This window comes from Cupressus sempervirens, chromosome 4, assembly GCF_028749045.1.
Source record: "Cupressus sempervirens isolate cs-2001-9-10 chromosome 4, ASM2874904v1, whole genome shotgun sequence".
In the NCBI taxonomy this organism is placed as follows: Eukaryota; Viridiplantae; Streptophyta; class Pinopsida; order Cupressales; family Cupressaceae; genus Cupressus; species Cupressus sempervirens.
In genome coordinates, this window is record NC_143121.1 from 782,559,221 (window position 1) to 782,577,739 (window position 18,519).

The 18,519-nt window shown below is 39.7% G+C and overlaps 1 protein-coding gene across 10 annotated transcripts in view; it reads right to left on the bottom strand.

The window, feature by feature from the left end:
- LOC149563737 (LRR receptor kinase SERK2-like) overlaps window positions 1-18,519 on the bottom strand; it is a 286,023-nt gene that overhangs the window by 58,743 nt on the left and 208,761 nt on the right. The window lies entirely within an intron of this gene.

Consider the following 18,519-nt stretch of genomic DNA (forward strand, 5'->3'; position numbering starts at 1 on the left):
AGATAGGAACATTACAAAGCTCAAGCAATGTGTTGCCAGATGACATCATCATATCCGAAGATGATTCCATCTATCGCGCTAAGATTTTCTTCAGTAGTCATTCGACATTCCCCTCACTATCACCTTTTTGCCTTTCACTTCAAAACATAATTCCATCCTTTTGAAGCTCTGTGTGCACTCTTCAAAAGTCTTTGTCCATAGGATGCCCAATGTGACATCCATGTCATTTAAATGTACTACAAAAAGTCATCTGTCATTTTTGTTAGATGCCTAAGTTGAGATGAACTACACTATATATGTAGATTCAACAAGATTGCAAAGTACTAGAGATGAGTGAAATACAACAATAGCCTGAATAACATTGAATCACATTACACCATAAATAACAGAATGATATGTGTACCATAGCATAATAGTTCCAGCATTAACCATCCCCTCACTTCTAGATTCCATACAAATAAACTCAACAATGTTGGTTAAGTTTTCAACTGTCACCAACTAACGACACAATTGACAACACTTTAGAACAATGTTTTATTAACTAAAAAAGTCTTAGTTGACTATCCATGGCATAATTGTATCCCACGTAATCCCCACAAAAAAGAAAAATTTGTCTTCTAGTGACAAGTATGTTGGACTAACCACCAACATCCCCCTTCGGGATTTGTGATCTGGCTTAACCATCTTCTGTGTTCTATAAGTCTAGTGGTTGTATCGGGCATTAACAGGCCGATCTTTTGGTGCAACGAAAACTCTAGCTTGTAACAAGTGGTATTAGAGCTCGGTCACAATCATCTCTCTTGGTTGCACAGCCAAGTCATTTCCTTGTTGTTGCATGTGCCATGCAGATTGTGCTCTATGTTGTTTCCGTTCATTCTATATGGCTTGCAATTCTCCTTCTTCAATTTTCATTCCTGTCTCTAAGTGCTTCGACCTCTTGTTGTTCCCTCCTTTCACCCATATGGGTAACCCCTATAGCCTCTACTATAAAGATATTTCTGCTGCCACATGTATGTCTATTCCTTCTTCCTTCCAACTCTGCTCAATCTGGATTTCATACGACCCTTTCTGTCTTCGCACAGATAGTATGATTTGTATGTCATACGACCCCTTCTACTTAGTACATACATTATATGACCCCTTCCAACTTTGTAGAGACCGTACGGTCTCTGCTCCTTCCTTCTCCACTCATGCACTGTACAACCTTTTTTGCCAATTATACAGACCATATGGTCTCTGCTTCTTCTTTTGTTCATACAAAGGTTTTCCAACTTGCCTTCTCTTGTTCGTGCGATATGTTGGTGTTTGTTAGTACAAACCCCTTCCTTCCTAATGCACATACAACATCCTGCTAACTGTGTTTTCTTCTAAATGCTTTGGTCCCTAGTCGATGGTTTCCAATAAGTTAGGCATTTTTTCAATTTCTTTGGTCCCAAATTGATGGTTTCCTCTAGAAGCTTCAACATGTTACAAGCTTGATAGAAACATTCACAATCCTCCATCTGTCAGCAGAACAATTCATTTAGTGAATGTGTTCTATCTTCTAAACAATCCCCTAGTCTCAGATTTCCCTCATTATCCAATTCCATCTCTCTTTCCTCGCCCAACTCTCTTCCGGACTCAGAGTCAAATGTAGTTTCTTGGCTCACCACCTGATTGTGTAGGTTGATGACACATTTCTTTCCATCACTCTCGATTTAAAGGGTATTCTTCTTCCAACTGTGATTGGCCTTCACTATTAAAAGCCAACCCTTGTCGAGGAGGGCATCATACCCGTACCTTTCCATTGCGATGAAAACAAAATCTAGAAAGAATTGTTGGGTTCCGATAACAACCTTATGTGCCATAAGTGTCCCAATTGGTTTTATATCATATTGGTTAGCACCTACCTAGTGGAAGTTTGACACCTAGAATGCAAGCTTACTGAGGACCTTTCACCTTTCTTCTAGCAGAACATATACACCAAATCCTCCATCTACAATAGTGTTGATAATCGTACATCCCATGATTTGCATTTCGACCACTGTAGTTATCATTTGACACCTATTGGCAATAGCATAGGTTCCATGACACCACTAGAGGTAGTAGCTTTTGTGTATTTTTTCCCTATCTCATTCGCCCTATGGTTACCAGAATCTTGGTTGTCATTTGTGTTACCTATGTTTGTGACTTTCACCTTCAGTTGTTGTAGCATCTCTAGTAGGTCTGCCACACGTATTGGGACTGTGGTCTACAACATTTGTTGTATGATGTTGGCTTCAATAGTTGACCATATGGGAGTACCATGCCTTCGACTCTGTTCTTCCTTCATTGCCCGTTGTGACTTCCTTCAACCTTTCTTTCTCTTTATGGGGATGAGGATATGTGGCTTTTTTCGTCTCGGACCTTGTGATTCTCAGGACCTCCTCAAATCTTGTGACATTTATCAAATTTACCCCTTTTAGAATAGTCAACATCCTCATGGTTACTAGGACCACACCATTTGCAGAGCATGCTTACAGCTCATTGCTTGCTCTGGAAATCACACGTGAAGTGACCCCACTCATTACACCTACGACATTGTATCACAGGTCGTCCCTTCATATTGTACTAGGTGTGGCTTCTTAGTGTGTTGTTACTATTATTGTTGCTTCCCCATCCATTGTTGCAGTATCTACCAAGCAAAGCATAATAATTTATTTGTTGTAGCAGCGTGGTAGACGGACTTGCTTGCTCTCCTTGGGTACAGAGCACTGGTGTGCTCCTTACTTTCAGGCTGTATGGAAACTCCATTTGTAATGGTGTGTCCCAATACTTGGCAGATACCCCAGAATAGTTTCTTGGGACACTTAGCTTTGGTGTGCCCTTCGTTCTTGCACTCAGTGCACCATTGTTCCTTATCATTGCCTTCCTTGGCAGTTTCCCTCTCTTCTCGCATTTCCTTCATCATCCTTGTCATGTCCTTCTAAAGGGCCTGTATAGTGCAGGACTCCCTTTTGCTCTCACCATCCATACTATCATCGTCGCTGGTTCGTTTCTTTCCTTTCAATGTTCCTTGCCCAATTGCAGGCCTCTGTGTACGAGGATGGTGGTACCTCCTTTATTTTCTTTCAGAGGGAAGGGTTCAGCCCTTTGATGAACCACTTTTCTTCAAGTCATTCGTTGGTTGGTTGTCTAACTTGTCGATGAGTTCTTTCTTCCTGAGATAGTAGGACTGTATAGTCTCAGTTTTTCCTTGCTTTGTGATGTAGAATTATACTACCATTTTGTCATCATCATGGAGGAATTTGAACTACTCTTGGAATGCTTTTTTCCAAGTCATCCCAAGTCCCCTTGTCCCCTGCTAGCAGGATTATGTACCAACCAATTGCAATCCCTTCTAAGGTGGTATGAAAAGCTGTCAACCAATGCTCATGGTCATCCTGGCCATTTGCTTTCCATATCTTTAAACATGTTTTGTTGTGATGGACAAGATCCTCTGATCTGTCCCCACTGAACTTGGGTAGCTTCTACTTCTCTGGGGGGTTTTCCATTTGTCATGTACAATAGGTACCGTGTTGTTGGCTAAAAATTTTGTACATCACTAACTACGACTTACAAAATTGTCTTTTTAAGGCAACATTTCATAGGATTTCTCTCTCCTCTTAGCAATAGGGAGGCTCCCTTCTTACCATAGGTGGCTTTAATAGGAAATTAACTAAAATTACAAAAAGGATGGTTCTCTTGATCAATTCCTCTCTTTTTTCAAGAATGATTTGCATACAACTCTAACTTTTCAACTTAACAAAAAGTGCCTTATTGCTACGATAATATAGGTGACCTTGGAATTGACATAAGAACAACACCAAGGGTAGCAATTTACTTCTTGTATTTTGTGAAAGAAAAATAGGAACCCAAAGTCTCCTACATTTGTCTCAAATAAGAATTCAAGAAAAATAAATAGTAAGGCACAAAGTCTCTTACTGAATACTCTCAAATTTAATAAAAACACTTAAAATTGAAGCCCAAAGTCCTCAACTCTAAGTAATCAGTTGCTATTATCAATTACAATTTGTCGTCCTATAGCACAAAGTCTTCAAAAGTTCAAATTGACCCTGAATGTAATAGACAGCTCAAAGTCTACACAATTAAATTCAAATCCCTCTTGATCAAAGTTTCAAAACTCACAATCAATATCTAGAAAATGTCGTCACATAACAACTTGAATCAACACAGAGTTTGAAAGCAAGTTGCCTCTTTTATTGAAAGCAATCTAATTTACATCGGAGCACAAAGTCTTAGAGTGCACAATACAACTTGACAGAATTTTCTTGCCTTGCCAAAAGATGATTATTTACAATGAGCTCCCTCCTTTATATAGGAAAATAGGAGAGAGAAAGGTGAAGGAAAAAGAGGAAGTCTTCAACCATCTTGGCTTATCTCTAACTAAATATTTTGAATTTATTCAAAGTTGCACGCCTAAAGCAGTTGCAACTTGACTACATGAGCTAATTGTATAGGGACATGTTATCATGTACTTACAACAGAGATACTCTTTACATGTAACTTTTGTACTACTATTCTACTTAAAACATATGAATATATGATTTGAAGTATTCACATGGTATCAACCAACTCTTCAAATTTCCACAGGGACTTGCGTACAACTGCAGCATCTAGTTCACTGGTGTGTTGCAAGATCATTGTAACCTTCCTGACTATGCTTGCTACTCCAGATATCTCTTTGCTACAAATCTCCATTTGATTTTGCCAATTCTTCAAGGAATACTTTCAACTTGCAAATGAATCCACCACAGTGATGTTTAAGTCATCCACTTCACGCTGTAAGTGGATGGCCTCTGTGAACTCTAATCAAGCTTTCTTGGTTAGTTATTTTGGCTACTGTTGCCTTTGCATCTTTTACAAGTCCTTGTAGAACTTTCTCTTTGTTGGTCATCACGTGCGTAATCATTGTACATTTCAACAAACATGTTGACTTTGTACTTACACAAGACGTCCAAATAAATCTCCATCATGTTGTTCCAAGCACCAAGATCTCTATCTACAACTCGAGTTGATAATAAAGTGACTTGAGAATGTCATTCAATCCAGCAAGTCTCTTTCCCATTTTCTGGTGTAGCTTCTCTTGATATTGTCGAATGGTGTGCATGCGCAACTGTCACATGAAAGTTCCATAGTTTATGAACATCCTTATGTGAGGGGTCCATGGCAAGCTTTTGATGTAAAAACATGGATTTTAGGCAAGATAAGGATAGGTAGAACGAATGAAATGATTGAGGTTAGTGAATGAGCAAATGGGTCAAACTCAGAATGGCTCAAAAATAGCTAAAATAGCCAAAAACAGGTTTTTTGGAGTGGATTGCATATGCGATCAATGAGCTTTAAAACATGCAAATGAGGAATAATGTAATGTTTCCCATCTTTTAGACCCTCAATGGAGTTTTTAGCTTTTCATTCTCCGAAGGCTAAGTGGAGAAATAAGGAGAAATAAATTAAATTAAAGTCAATAAATAAATAAATCTAAAGGTGACTTTATATTTAATTAATTTAATTTTCTAGAAGCACAACTAATTATTGTATTGGAAAGGGGTAAGCTTCTAAAGAGTGCAATTAAATAATATTTTATTTCCTTCTAGAAGGGTGAAGGAAAAGAATAAACAGAGGTGAGAGTTTCATTGTTAGGCATCTGATTATTATCAATTTCATTTGATATAAACTTGGGAGAATAAACTAAGGGTTTCTGATTTCAGTTAGCCATTATAGAGCGTCAATTCTTTAGTGTTGCAACCATTTGAGGTGGTGAAATATCCATTGAATTTGGCATTCAGGAGAGCTTCATTCTAGAGTTCTATTTGTGCTTAAATTGGAGAATACATTTATTGCTGGCTACTACAGTACCTGTGCTACAGTATTTATGCTTGATTCCGATTGCAACTTTCATCTCCATCTATGGGCATCACTATTATCAGGTTCCTCTTGCTACTATTAGTAGTTTGCATTATAATCTTAGGCATTAAAGTTTGCTATTGTAATTGATAACTCAGTATCAGATTTGGCATTGTTGTTGTCATTATTGTAAGCCCATTTGTCTTGGCAAATTTGTAGCAACATTGTACATGGGAATGAATTCAAATAAGGAGATATATGTTGCATAACACTTGTTTGACGAAATGTCCATCTAATAGCATATATGATCAGCATAATAGTTGTATGCCAATTGTTTGTCAAAATGTCAGTTGGCTCTAGGTATGCATTCCATATCAAATTTCCATGTATATGCATTGAAAATACCAAAAAGAACTACACTTACATATTAATTCACTATAAGAGGTATTGTAATATCATTTGCGAATATTCTAAATTTCTTAGCATCATTCAAACTATATCAAACAATCTGAAACACAAAAAAATCGGAAAAGAGAAAGGCAACATACAAGTGTTTGACAATATTCCTTGAGCTAAAATCAATCAGTTTGGGCAAGGGATATTACAGTGGTATTAGAGCTTTCTTGCAAAGTATTTGACGAAATATCAAACAACTGAATTAGAGAAGAATTTGATGTTTGATGAAGTTATAACTAGTTGGGGTTATTATAGTGGTATCAGAGCTTGCTTGCAAAGTGTTTGACGAAATGTCAAACAACTGAATTATAAAAGAATGTGGTGTTTGTTGAAGTTATAACTAGTTTGGGTTATTACAGTGGTATCAAAGCTTGCTTGCAAAGTGTTTGACGAAATGTCAAACAATTGAATTAGAGAAGAATTTGATGTTTGATGAAGTTATAACTAGTTGGGTTATCACAAATAAAGTGTAATGGATTAAATACATAGCATGCTTTAATAGGTGTAAGTCATACTTTTTATCCGACAAGCATGTGGAAAATTCTTCTTCAACCATAGGGCAGCCATATGGAGGTTCACGGAATGCATAATGGTAGGGTTTTAACTTGCATTCGCATGTAAGGGAAAAACAAACTTATCTTTCTTTTTAGAATGGGATTTTACACCCGACTGCATATGCAAGTAAGATGAGACCTTGCATATACAACTTTAGAGAAGATGGAAGATAGAAGGAGCAACTTCATATACACAAAAGAAATGCAAATCTGAAAATGGAAATGACAATGATTTGCAAGAACTTTCAAGACAAATACATATATCAATGCCTTAAGGAAAATAATAAAGGAATTTTAGCTCAACTCCACCAAAAATGAGAAAACAAGTCTTTATCCAAATTTTGAGCAAATCTGAAATAAATTCAAGAGATTTAGGATTTTAGATTTGCCCAATCTCACAAGACATATAGATTTTGAATTTCAAACATTGAGGAAAGTCATGATTCAAATTTGGACATGTGGAGATAGAGAGATTAAATGCTCAAAATTTGCAACAAACTTTGACCAAATCGAAACTATATGCAAATGCATTCAAAAATGGCATCTATGGCATCATTTTAAGCTTGGAAATGATGATGAACAAGCTGGAAAAAAAAAAAAAACTTACCTTAGAAAGCTCTTTGGAAGAATTTGAATGTAGAAAACACTCACAAATGAGTCGTTTCTGGCAAACAACGTGCCCTAGATTGGTTATTTTTACCAAATGCATGTAGCATGTGACATGCAATCACTCCAAAAATCACCACTTATGAAAAAAGCCCCAAAAACGCCTTGAGTTTTGGTTAAAAAATGTAACTTTTTTGAAGGATTACATGTGTCAATGTGTTTCTTATACTTGGACACACTTTTGCGAAACATTTGCATGTGAAAAAGATGCACAAAAGCCCTCCAAATCCATGCTGCAAGTGAACAATGGGATTTCATGAATGAAAAGCATGTAATAAACAATATGCTTCTCAACAAATCGCCACTTAGCCTTTAATAGAGGAAAACGCAACTTTTCAAAGCAAATGTATGTTATAAAATATATGTATATCCACCAAAAATCAAATCGCCACTTAGCCTTTAATAGAGGAAAACACAACTTTTCAAAGCAAATGTATGTTATAAAATATATGTATATCCACCAAAAATCACCACGCTTAGTTGACCATTTCATTTGCTAATGAAAACACGTTTTTAGGAAGCATATGCATATTGGGAAATATATGCAACATGATATAAAATCTCCACTTTTGCTCCAAGTCGAATTTACAAGTCCAAATGCAAATTTCAATGGCATTTACATGTTATATAAAACATATGAAGTTGGTTCAAAAATCGCCACTTATGACTTAGAATTAAAGGAAAACATGTTTTTTAATTAAAAACATATGTATTTGGGTCCAAAATCACCACTTCGGTTTACAATGAATAAAGAACTCATCTTGATTTTACATTTACATATAAATGAGTTTCAAAAACCCAATTTAAATGGTGATTTGAAAACACATGCGTTTAATTATTAAAATGGACTTTAAAGTTTAAACACAATTACATATGCAATCACATTTAAAAACCACACTTTAATGATGCTAGGACTTAGAATTTATTGAAAGTGGATTTTAATAGAGTATTTTGCATGTGGATATATGCCATATGAAATAAAAATCCCACTTATACACTTAAGTTGTCTCATGTAATTATATTTAATATTTAACTATAGTTTTCAATCAAGTAGCATGAAAAATAGTCTTGAAAAAGGCTATTTTCATCGAATATAAAAAACTATGGTCAAATGAACTCAAAATGAGATGAAATTTTAAAATGTACCACAAAATCCACTTCAAATACCAAATATAATCTTATGTCGTGCAATTGCCAATAAAAACCCACTTTTATGAGGTTTTTTATTTAAATCTATAGTTGACCTGAAAAACCCCACTTTTTGCCTCATAACTTGAGCTAGACAACTCTGATTTGGACCTAAGTTAGCTTGAAACAAGCAGAATTTGAAGGGCTATTATCTTGAGGCAAAAACAAGACCAAAGACTATTTACAACACAAAGAAAAACAAAGAAAAGATACAAAATTTTGCCAAAAATCGAGCATTTGCAGTTAGACTGGGGATTCAACTTGATGGAAACCTTCAAAAGAACGCATTAATAGACCAACACAAAGCATAATTTAGGGATAACGAAGTGTCTTTATGATACTTAATCAATGTAGTAAAACAAAGAGGATGCAGCTACAAATTCAAGAGAAAATTGCATAGGGTTGCCTCCATTTTACAATGTCAAAATTGAGGACAACACGTGCACGTTACTAGATGTCAATGGGGCAGTTCCTCCTCCGCATCCTTGTGCACCCTCTGCACCTTTGATTGCATACAAGTCTTCTACCCCTCCACCTCTGTCATTCATGTCTTGGTTGCCTCTTTTGTAGCAGTACCGATACTCTCTTCTACCCAAGGTCTTTGGTTTTGTTCTCCCTATTCTTGATCCCTCCTAGATAATGAGATTGCCAATGCCCCAAAAGGTACTCTCAAATAATCCACTACCTCCCCTTAGAGATGTCCATCTTAGCTATTGTCCTCTTCTAAATGTACAAATGGTTTGGTTGGTACTGGTTCACCACCTTCCTGACTATCTGTGTCAAATCTATGGTGCACCCTAGAATTCCTCCGGAGTAGTAGTTCTCTTGCGATCTCTTCCCACTTATGTCTTCAAGTTTGCATTTCTCTTCCTATGCCCATTGTAGGGGACTAACAAGTTGTATCACTAGTTTGTGTAGCCATTGACATCTCTCAACTTGCTCTTGGATACACAAAGACCACTATACAATAGTTAATAAAACCTTGTTACAAAGGGGTGCCAATTGTGTCGTCAATTGGTAAAAACTAAAGACCTACGAAACTATGTTGAGTCTATTTGTATGAAATCTAGAACAAGTGAGGGGATGGTTAATGTTGGAACTATTATGCTAGGAAACATATATCATTACATCATTTATGGTGTAATGTGATTCTATGTTATTCATGTTATTGTTGTATTTCACTCATCTCTGGTATTATGCAATCCTGTTGAATCTACATTAATTGTGCAATCTATCTCAACTTAGGCATCTAACATTTTGGTGTTGTTGCCTAAAGTTTGAACCTAGAGTGGTGATGTGTGGAAGGATGGAAGCATAATGGGTCATACTTTCAACCCAAAAAGTACTAATAACCAATAGTGACATCGAGGAGAAATAACCTGAAAGGATCAATTGACACAGGACCTTGCTCAGGCCTAGGACGTAGCAGTAGACAAGTACGTACAACAGGAGGCAAAACTGAGAGCACTCTCCACCAATACAATGTGTCAAACTCACAGTGTACAAGATACTGTATGATCTTCTAGGAATCCTTTGAAGTTACTCGCACATAGACTGATAGAAGTTGATAGACAACAACAGGCAACAAAAAGAGGACGTTGTAGATAATTGATACTACTGTTATATGAAGAGAGGAATCGGGGGGGAGAGGAGGAGCCAAATGATTCTAGTAGGCATAAATAACTCCAACAATTAATGCACAACCTACCAAACAAGGACAAAAGGCAACACAAGAAGGCAGAGACAGGAGAGGCAAAAGTCTTATTTAACTATTCATGGCATAATTGTCACCTACAATTGCGTAGCTCCCCATGGTGACTTTCAGTTATGGAAACAAATGAGTATATGACAAGAGATTTCCTCCCTCCACTTTGACTTTGAAACCTTTGTGTTCCTCTGTACGCAAACGCCTTTGGTTCACAAGTGACGAGTTGATAATGTTAAGTGTGGCCCTAGTGTTAAGCATGACCATGACCTATTGCCACTAAGGTGTACCACATACTCGAAATATACTGCACCTCAGAGTACTAGCAAGTGTCACGATGACACCCCTCACCCATACCAATATGGCAATCCACTCTACATGGTTTATGTTAGTCTCCCTTGAATCTTGTCAACCATCTAATTCATTCTCCCCCTTTGCTAACTCGATTTCCTCATGCTCCTCCTTGCCATCGGACATCACCTCAATGTAATGGATTTTCCTCTTGCCTAAGCATCAGTGCACTAGTTCCTATGGCTCTTTGTGGGTGAAACAAAGTTTCCTCCTGAGCTCCTATCTTCTGGACTCATCCAATAGTGGCTTCTTTGTATGGGATTTCTTGTCTTTCTCTTTTGGAGAGAGGGGTAGATTGAGGTGCAAATAACTCCTACAAGAAGAAGATGATCTTACCATGTCACATGCCTCCTTAATTACTTTGGGCGAGCATCTTGGGGTTGAACCCTTTCACCCAACCATTCAGAGGTTCCATTAGCCTATCCATGCATAATATAATCAGTTGCCTCTCCAAGATGTCTTTTACTAGCAAAGACAAGCTCTCGAATTTTGTAATGTAATTGTCTACTGATCCAAATTGCTTCAGTTGTGTCAACTCTCTAAAATTGAGTTTTGGATCATTCTCATCAAAATGGTCTATAAGCCTCTTTACAAATTCGAAATATGAAGTTATTTGATTGTGGCCGAAGGTGACCACTCCATGATGCCACCATTCGTGATTGAGCTCTTCTAGCTGAAGTGTAGTAAATTTGATCCTCTCCTCAAGCAACAGGTTGAGCTAGAAATATGAATTTTCTTTTGTACCCATGCTTGTGTAAATATTGCCCTAGTTCCATCAAAGAATGATAAATTGGTTTTGCTTATCTTACACTTCATGTCATTGTTGTAGTAGCCACAACCGTTAATGCCAAAGTATTTCATTCGGAGTTCAACATAGTCCTTGAACAATATATCCCCTTCTAGATCTACATCCTTCTTTTCTTGTTTCAAATGCTCTTATAGATCCTAAAAGGTAGGCTGTCTCTCATGTGGTGCATTTTTGGGGAAATGTCAGCATTGATGGCTGAAAGTGTGAATGTTGAGGATTTGCTCTCCTTTTGACATAATTATGGCCCTACCCATTTTGTTCTCCAATTGTATTCCCTTCTACCAATTTCCACAATGTCTCCTCCATGATTTTTTGGTCTTCCCCTCTGACTATGGTTTCATTGAGGTAAGCTTGGCTTCTAGTTAGCTCCCTTAACAATGCCATGACTTCAGCTTCACAATCTTGTGGTTCCCCCATTTTGTCAATAGGATGGCACCTCCTTTTGGTGTACACCTAATTCAACCACCCAATAGATTGTCAGAATCACCAACTCTAATACCACTATAATGTCCCTATGCCTTTGCAAAGGGTCTTAGTTCTAACTGCGCAACTGTTCAATCACTATATTCTTCATACGACAATGTCATATGACCCTTTCTCTCTCTCACTTGAGCAGGACAACAATGTTGTCTTTCGTACAATGAATGTGTATGGCATATGATGTTGGTAGAGTGCCCACTTGGGGTTCATTGGCCCATAACGAGAATGTGTAATGTCCCCAACTGGTAATCACCTTAGAAAAATGAGTTTGATGTTCCTAGAGGTGAAAATGTGAGGGAAAAAGTATGGGGATGAAACATTGGGCAGTGCGGTAGGGTAGTATAGGACGTACGGTGTCAGCCCAAGCACACAGGAAGGCCATGTGGTAGCTGATGCTATATGTACAGTGGTGGAGTAGGGTAACTATGGCAGTTGGCACAATGTGGAGCAGATGACTATCGTACGGTGGAGACAACAGGAGAATGAATGGTCGTATGGTAGACCCAGACGTCCGTACGGTATGGAAGGAGGGAGTTAGAGAGAGCTAGCCGTACAGTGGAGAATGTAGCAATATGGGAAGATGGGCTTCGTGTGGGGTGAAGTTGATGGTGTATGGATAAAGAAGTAATGCTCAAACATGGAATAAACTTAGAGATCCGAATTCAAAAGTCAAAATAAGAATTGAGATTAAACACGAATAATCCTTCAGATTAACATTTGCCAAAAGATGGTACTCCGACTTGCCAGATCCAAGCGAAGTAGTCTAGGCAACAGAATAGGATGAGGGTTGAATAGCCAAATAGGGAAGGCCTTTCACTTCCGACATGGTGAACGGCAGAGAATCCCAACAAGAAATCGCAGTACAAAGAAATAATTCAAATTGCATACCTAACGACTACCCACAAGCCGTGCTTAAATACCTGTCGAGGAAAACTTTTCGAGGGTGTACAAAGATAGCCAACGGCTACACAAACCTACGGAAACAAAACAAAAATGGGCCCGAGAGAGTCATAGTTGTAACAAAAATGTGCAAACCTTGTGAAATCTTCTGGCGATTCAACAAGTATGAAATATACTACTGAAATATAATTGTAATACAAAAGAGTTACTAGAATCCCACCAAGGAACAATTACACAAAATATAGATGTTTTACCGTACTGGGTAAAGAAATCAACGCACAGACAATAGATATGAATAGCAGAACTTCTTATTATTATTCGCATAAGCCAAGACATTACATTATGCTTGATAAGATCTGATGATTACAATGCTTCCCGAAGGGGGTATAAATACTTTCCGAAGAACCTTCCCAAAGGGGTCCATCGGCTACATGATAATTACCGAAGGGCCCATCAGCTACACAACAAGAACCTTCCCGAAAGGGTCTGTCGGCTACATAACAAGAACCTTCCCGAAAGGGTCTGTCGGCTACATAACAAGAACCTTCTCGAAGGGACCCGTCGGTTACCCAATATTTACCTACGACATCATTCCCCCCCAAAAGAAAAAGTCGTCTCCGGACGAAAATTACAAAACAAAATACATTAACTGACTAACTTCAACAAGATAAATCTGCTTCTGTCACATCAATTTCACATTCGTTCCCTGCCTAAACCAAACTGGTCTCCAGCCCACATGGCATCTGTAGCCACTATCTCCTAAGTCAAGCTGACCTTGATAGCCACCCGTGTTGCTTTTTGTGTTTCCAACTCTTGGGTGCCCTGAGCCAAGTTTTGCTGCACTGCCTTCAACTGGATGATCAACTCCTCCCAAGCTCTCCATGCATCCACCAAGACAGCTTCACGTCCAACACCTTCTCCAAGTGCCTCTAGTGCACAGAGGCTTCATGCCTGCAACAGCTCCAAGTCTCATCAATGGGTCAGACTTCCCACGACTAATATCCGCAACGACTGGGGGTCTAGGGGGCAACGCCCCCAGCGGGGTCGAGGGGCAGCACCCTCACGGGGTTCCGAGGCAGCGCCCCGGGCTCGCTACCTATCGCGATATAGGGAAGAGTCGAGGGGCAACGCCCCTCGCCGCCAAGACCAAATTAGTACTCTGAAACCCACACAAAATTGCATGGAACACACTATTTATGTCATTTTCTTTCGATTCCACACTCTTTTTGGCAACTGCTTGTCTACCCTTCCCTTTGGCATCTTGCGTTACTCATTCGGAACTGTTTCAGTCTGTTGTTTTTTTTAATTTTTTTTTGTTAAGATGCCTGCAAACCCTCAACCAAAATCAATCTCTACCAGTGCATGCCCGTACAACAGCCTCTACAATCCTGAACAAACAAATTCCTTCCGCTGTACTTCCTGAGCGTATGGTCTTAACCTTTTCTTACCAGTGTATGGTGTTTGACTGTTCCACTAATTTCCCTGAAGAACCATATGGTGAAGGCATGTACAGTTGAGCCCTTCAGTTGCCTCATGTCTGTACGCCAGTTCCATATGCAATATCCTATAACGTCCTTCAAAATTCGTACACTAAATCACCATAGTATGTAAAGTCCGTATGGCAACCTCAGAAGCATACAAATCCGTATGCCAATCTGGGAGTTCAATCCGTACGCTGACTCTTGCAAAATCTGTACGGTGGAGGTTAGGATTGATGCCGTTTCAAGTCCGTACACTATTTATGGAATCCGTATGTTGCTCAATCATCCAAAAATCCGTATGCGATTCATTACAATTGGACTTATAAGCTTTTTTTCTTAAAACCGTACAGTGACATTCCTATAAAAATCCGTACGATGGCATCTATTAAAAAGCCGTACTGTACCTGCCCAGGACCGTACGGTGCTTTCTGACTTTTCTTTTTTTCTTTTTTTTAATAATATAAAATATACAGTAGACTTAATTTTCCACCCGAAATTCGCCATCCTGCAATGACAAAGGGGTCGTTCGAACTTCATTCTGCAACAAAGAAGTCTTTTGGCCATGGTAAATCTTCCTCTTCGAGCCGTTCACTGCAAAAGGCACTTCTTGTCCATCCAAAGTCCATAATTTTATTGCTCCATTGTCCCCTACCTCATGGCTCTGATATGGCCCAACCCATTTGACTTTGAATTTGCCTAGTTTAAATTCATTCTTTCTGTCATATTTCAACACCCACTGACCTGGTTGGAACCTATTCAGTTTCAGGTGTTTATCGTGCCACGCCTTACGCCTGTTCTGTGTTACCTCTATGGCCTCTTATGCTTGCAATTGTCGCTCATCAAGTTTATTTAAAGTACACGATCTCTCCATCCGGTTTTCCATATCGCTCAGTTTGTTCCCGAAGCTCGGTACCATGGACTCCATTAGCTGCCCCTTCTTGCCATCAATAACACCTCCACTCCGTACTGCTGCAACTTTTAATAAACTCCTCCTCTTTGAACCCTTCCTCTTTGTATCATGTGCAGACCATATGATGTGTCTTCCTTGTTGTCGGCACCTTTCTGCTATATCTGTGGTTTGACGTAACATTTCCTTTCTCCGCGGTCGTACGGTGGAATCTTTCCTCCTTTTGGGTTCATACTGTATGTTCTTCCCTTCATCTTCAGCCGTAACCGCCTTTCCTTCTTCAGCTTTTCTATGTTTCTTTAGACATTCATTTCCTTTTTCTTTCTTATCTTCATCAACCCTTAACATGTTACAACTCGGAAAGAGTTCGTAGTTCTCTATCTGCCAGTGGTAAAGACCGTTCACTGAATCCAAATTGTCGTCTGTCAATCCTCCTTCCAACCTTAGGACTCCCTCCTGATCTGGTTTCATATTCTGCCTCCTTTCATCCTCTTCTTCTTCGGAATCTGACGATAGAGCTTCTTCCCTGACCATTTGAGTGTATAGATCGATGACGTACTTCCGCCCTTTGCTTTCAAGTGATAAAGTATTTTTCTTCCAATCGTGCTTCGCCTTGGCTTGTATCAACCACCCCTGGCCCAGAATGGCATCATATCCTCTCCGCTTCAATGGAATCACAACGAAATCCAACAAGAATGGCTATGTTCCAATCGTCACTGGTTGTGCTGTCAGGACTCCCAATGGCTTGATTCCATGTTGATCGGCCGTTAGCAGTTGGAATGTAGGCGGCCATAATGTCAGCTGTCCCAACCTTTTCCAGGTGTCTTCAAGCAACACATTGACACCAGACCCTCCGTCCACAATCATTTATGTCAATACAGTCCCGAAAATTCCCATTTCGATGACTGTCAGATGGCGTTCGGATGAGAGGGCTAACAGCATCGGATCTTCTGCACTTGCGCCACTTTCCTTCTCCTTTTTGTCTGTTGTACTTGCTCTACTTTCCTACTCCCTTCCATGTTCTCCTGGTAGTTTAGCAACGGGAACGATGTTTGTGAGTGCCAATCGGAGCTGAGGCATTGTGAGCAATAGATCATTTATCCTAACGGGTACCTCGGCTTGCAATATTTTTCATACAATGTTTTGTTCTGCGCAATTCCGTATGGAGGTACCTGGCGTATCCTTCAGGTGTGCCGTTTCTACCTGCGTTGCTCTCTGGAGCTCTATGTGGGCTTCCTCCAGTCTCTTCTTTTCCTCCGTCGGATCAGGGTAGAGCTTCGCCTGTTTCCGAGTGATTGCCAGAACTTCTTCCTCGTCCATCCCGACAGTAATCAAGTTTACTCTAGACTTCGGGCACTTAGCATCGTCATGATCACTAGGTCCACACCATCGACATAGCAACCTCGGTGTGTTCGTCGTTGTGCACTCTCCGGCAAAGTGACCCCACAGATTGCATGTGTGGCATTGAACTATTGGCCGACTATTTGCATCATACTAAATTCGACCCCTTCCGCCATTATTGTTGTTGCCGCTATTGTTGTTGTTTTTCCCTCTGCTATTATTCCTGTACCCACCTGAAGTGGCATCATCAATGTTTGCATTTCCATTCCCTCCTGAAATGGAAGCTACTTGTGTAAGAAGCACCAACAGAGATCCTCTGGTTGTCATGTTAAAGAGGCATTCCTTTGTCGAATGGCCCATGATCTGACAAATGTCGCAAAATTGGTTCTTTGGATAGGATCCTTTAGTATGACCGTCGGTTTTACACTCTGTGCACCACAGCTCATTGCTCTTTGCCTCCTGCATATTTTTAAACTCAATCATGCGAATCATGTCCTTCTGTAGGGCGCGAACCTTCTTGCTACTACCTTCATCGTCGCTGCTATCTTCTCCGGAAGGCTCATCACCATCCGAATCAAATGAGCTAGTCTTCTTCTTCTTCTTTGTCTTCTGCTCACTTTCGAGGTTCAATGCTCTATTATAAGCTTCCGTGTATGACGACAGTGGCACAACTTTCATTTTCTTCCACAAGTTTGGGCGTAGACCTTCCACGAACCCCCTTTTCTGAAGTCCATCCGCCGGCTTATTTTCCATTTTGTTTATCAAATCTTTTAATTTCTTGGCGTAGATGCAGACAATTTCGTTCTTCCCTTGCTTAGTATTGAAGATCTCTGCTACAATTTCATTATCGTCATGCAATAGTTGAAATTTGGCCAGAAACTCCTTTTTAATGTTATTCCAACTGTCCAGCTTCTGCGGATCTGTACTAGTAAACCAATCAATTGCACGCCTCGTAGGGTGGCCGGAAATTATCTCATCCTATCATCTTCATCAGTTATCCCATTTGCCCTCCAGATCGTTTCACATGTTTTGCAATGTCGAATGGGATCGGTGGTACCATCTCCATCAAACTTTGGCAATTTCTCTTTTGGTCTTGCCATCATTACTAGATGTTGTGGGTTTTGTTGTGTACCTGCGTTGTTTTGCACTCCCGCGTTGTTTTGTACCCCCACGTTGTTCTGAATACCTACGTTGTTTTATATCACACTTGCGCTATTCTGCACACCCACGCTGTTCCGCACACCTGCGTTGTTCTGCACACCCGTGCTGTTTCCAACACCCGCACTGTTTTCAACACCCGTGTTGTTTTCGACACCGCGCTGTTTCCAACACCCGCGCTATTTTGTTAAGAAGGGTTTTCGTCAACTGAAGCTGTTTGTTCCAGAAGTATATCTCGGACGAAGAGTTCACTCCACGCTCATGCTCCCTCGACACTCCGAGCCGTGCGAGTCGATCCCCTTCCGTCTGGATTGTCTTCCCTTGGCGTACACAAGTTCAGAAACTCCTCCCTTACTTCTTCCACCAAATCGAGCCATTGTCGAGTCTCTTCCAACAATTTTTCAGTGCTTCTATGGCCGTCAGTAACTTGCTGAAATCTCCGTTTGCGTTCAGCCTGTTGTGCCAAAATTAAAGTTTTCTGCGCTGCACGTAATTCATCATTTTCCTTCAACTTATTCTTATTCTTGTTCAACTGAATCGGCATTTAATCTTCATTTGCCTATCATTATACCAGGTCCATCGGGCAACGGCGCCAAATGTTTTACCATACTAGGTAAAGAAATCAACACACAGACAATAGATATGAATAGCAAAACTTC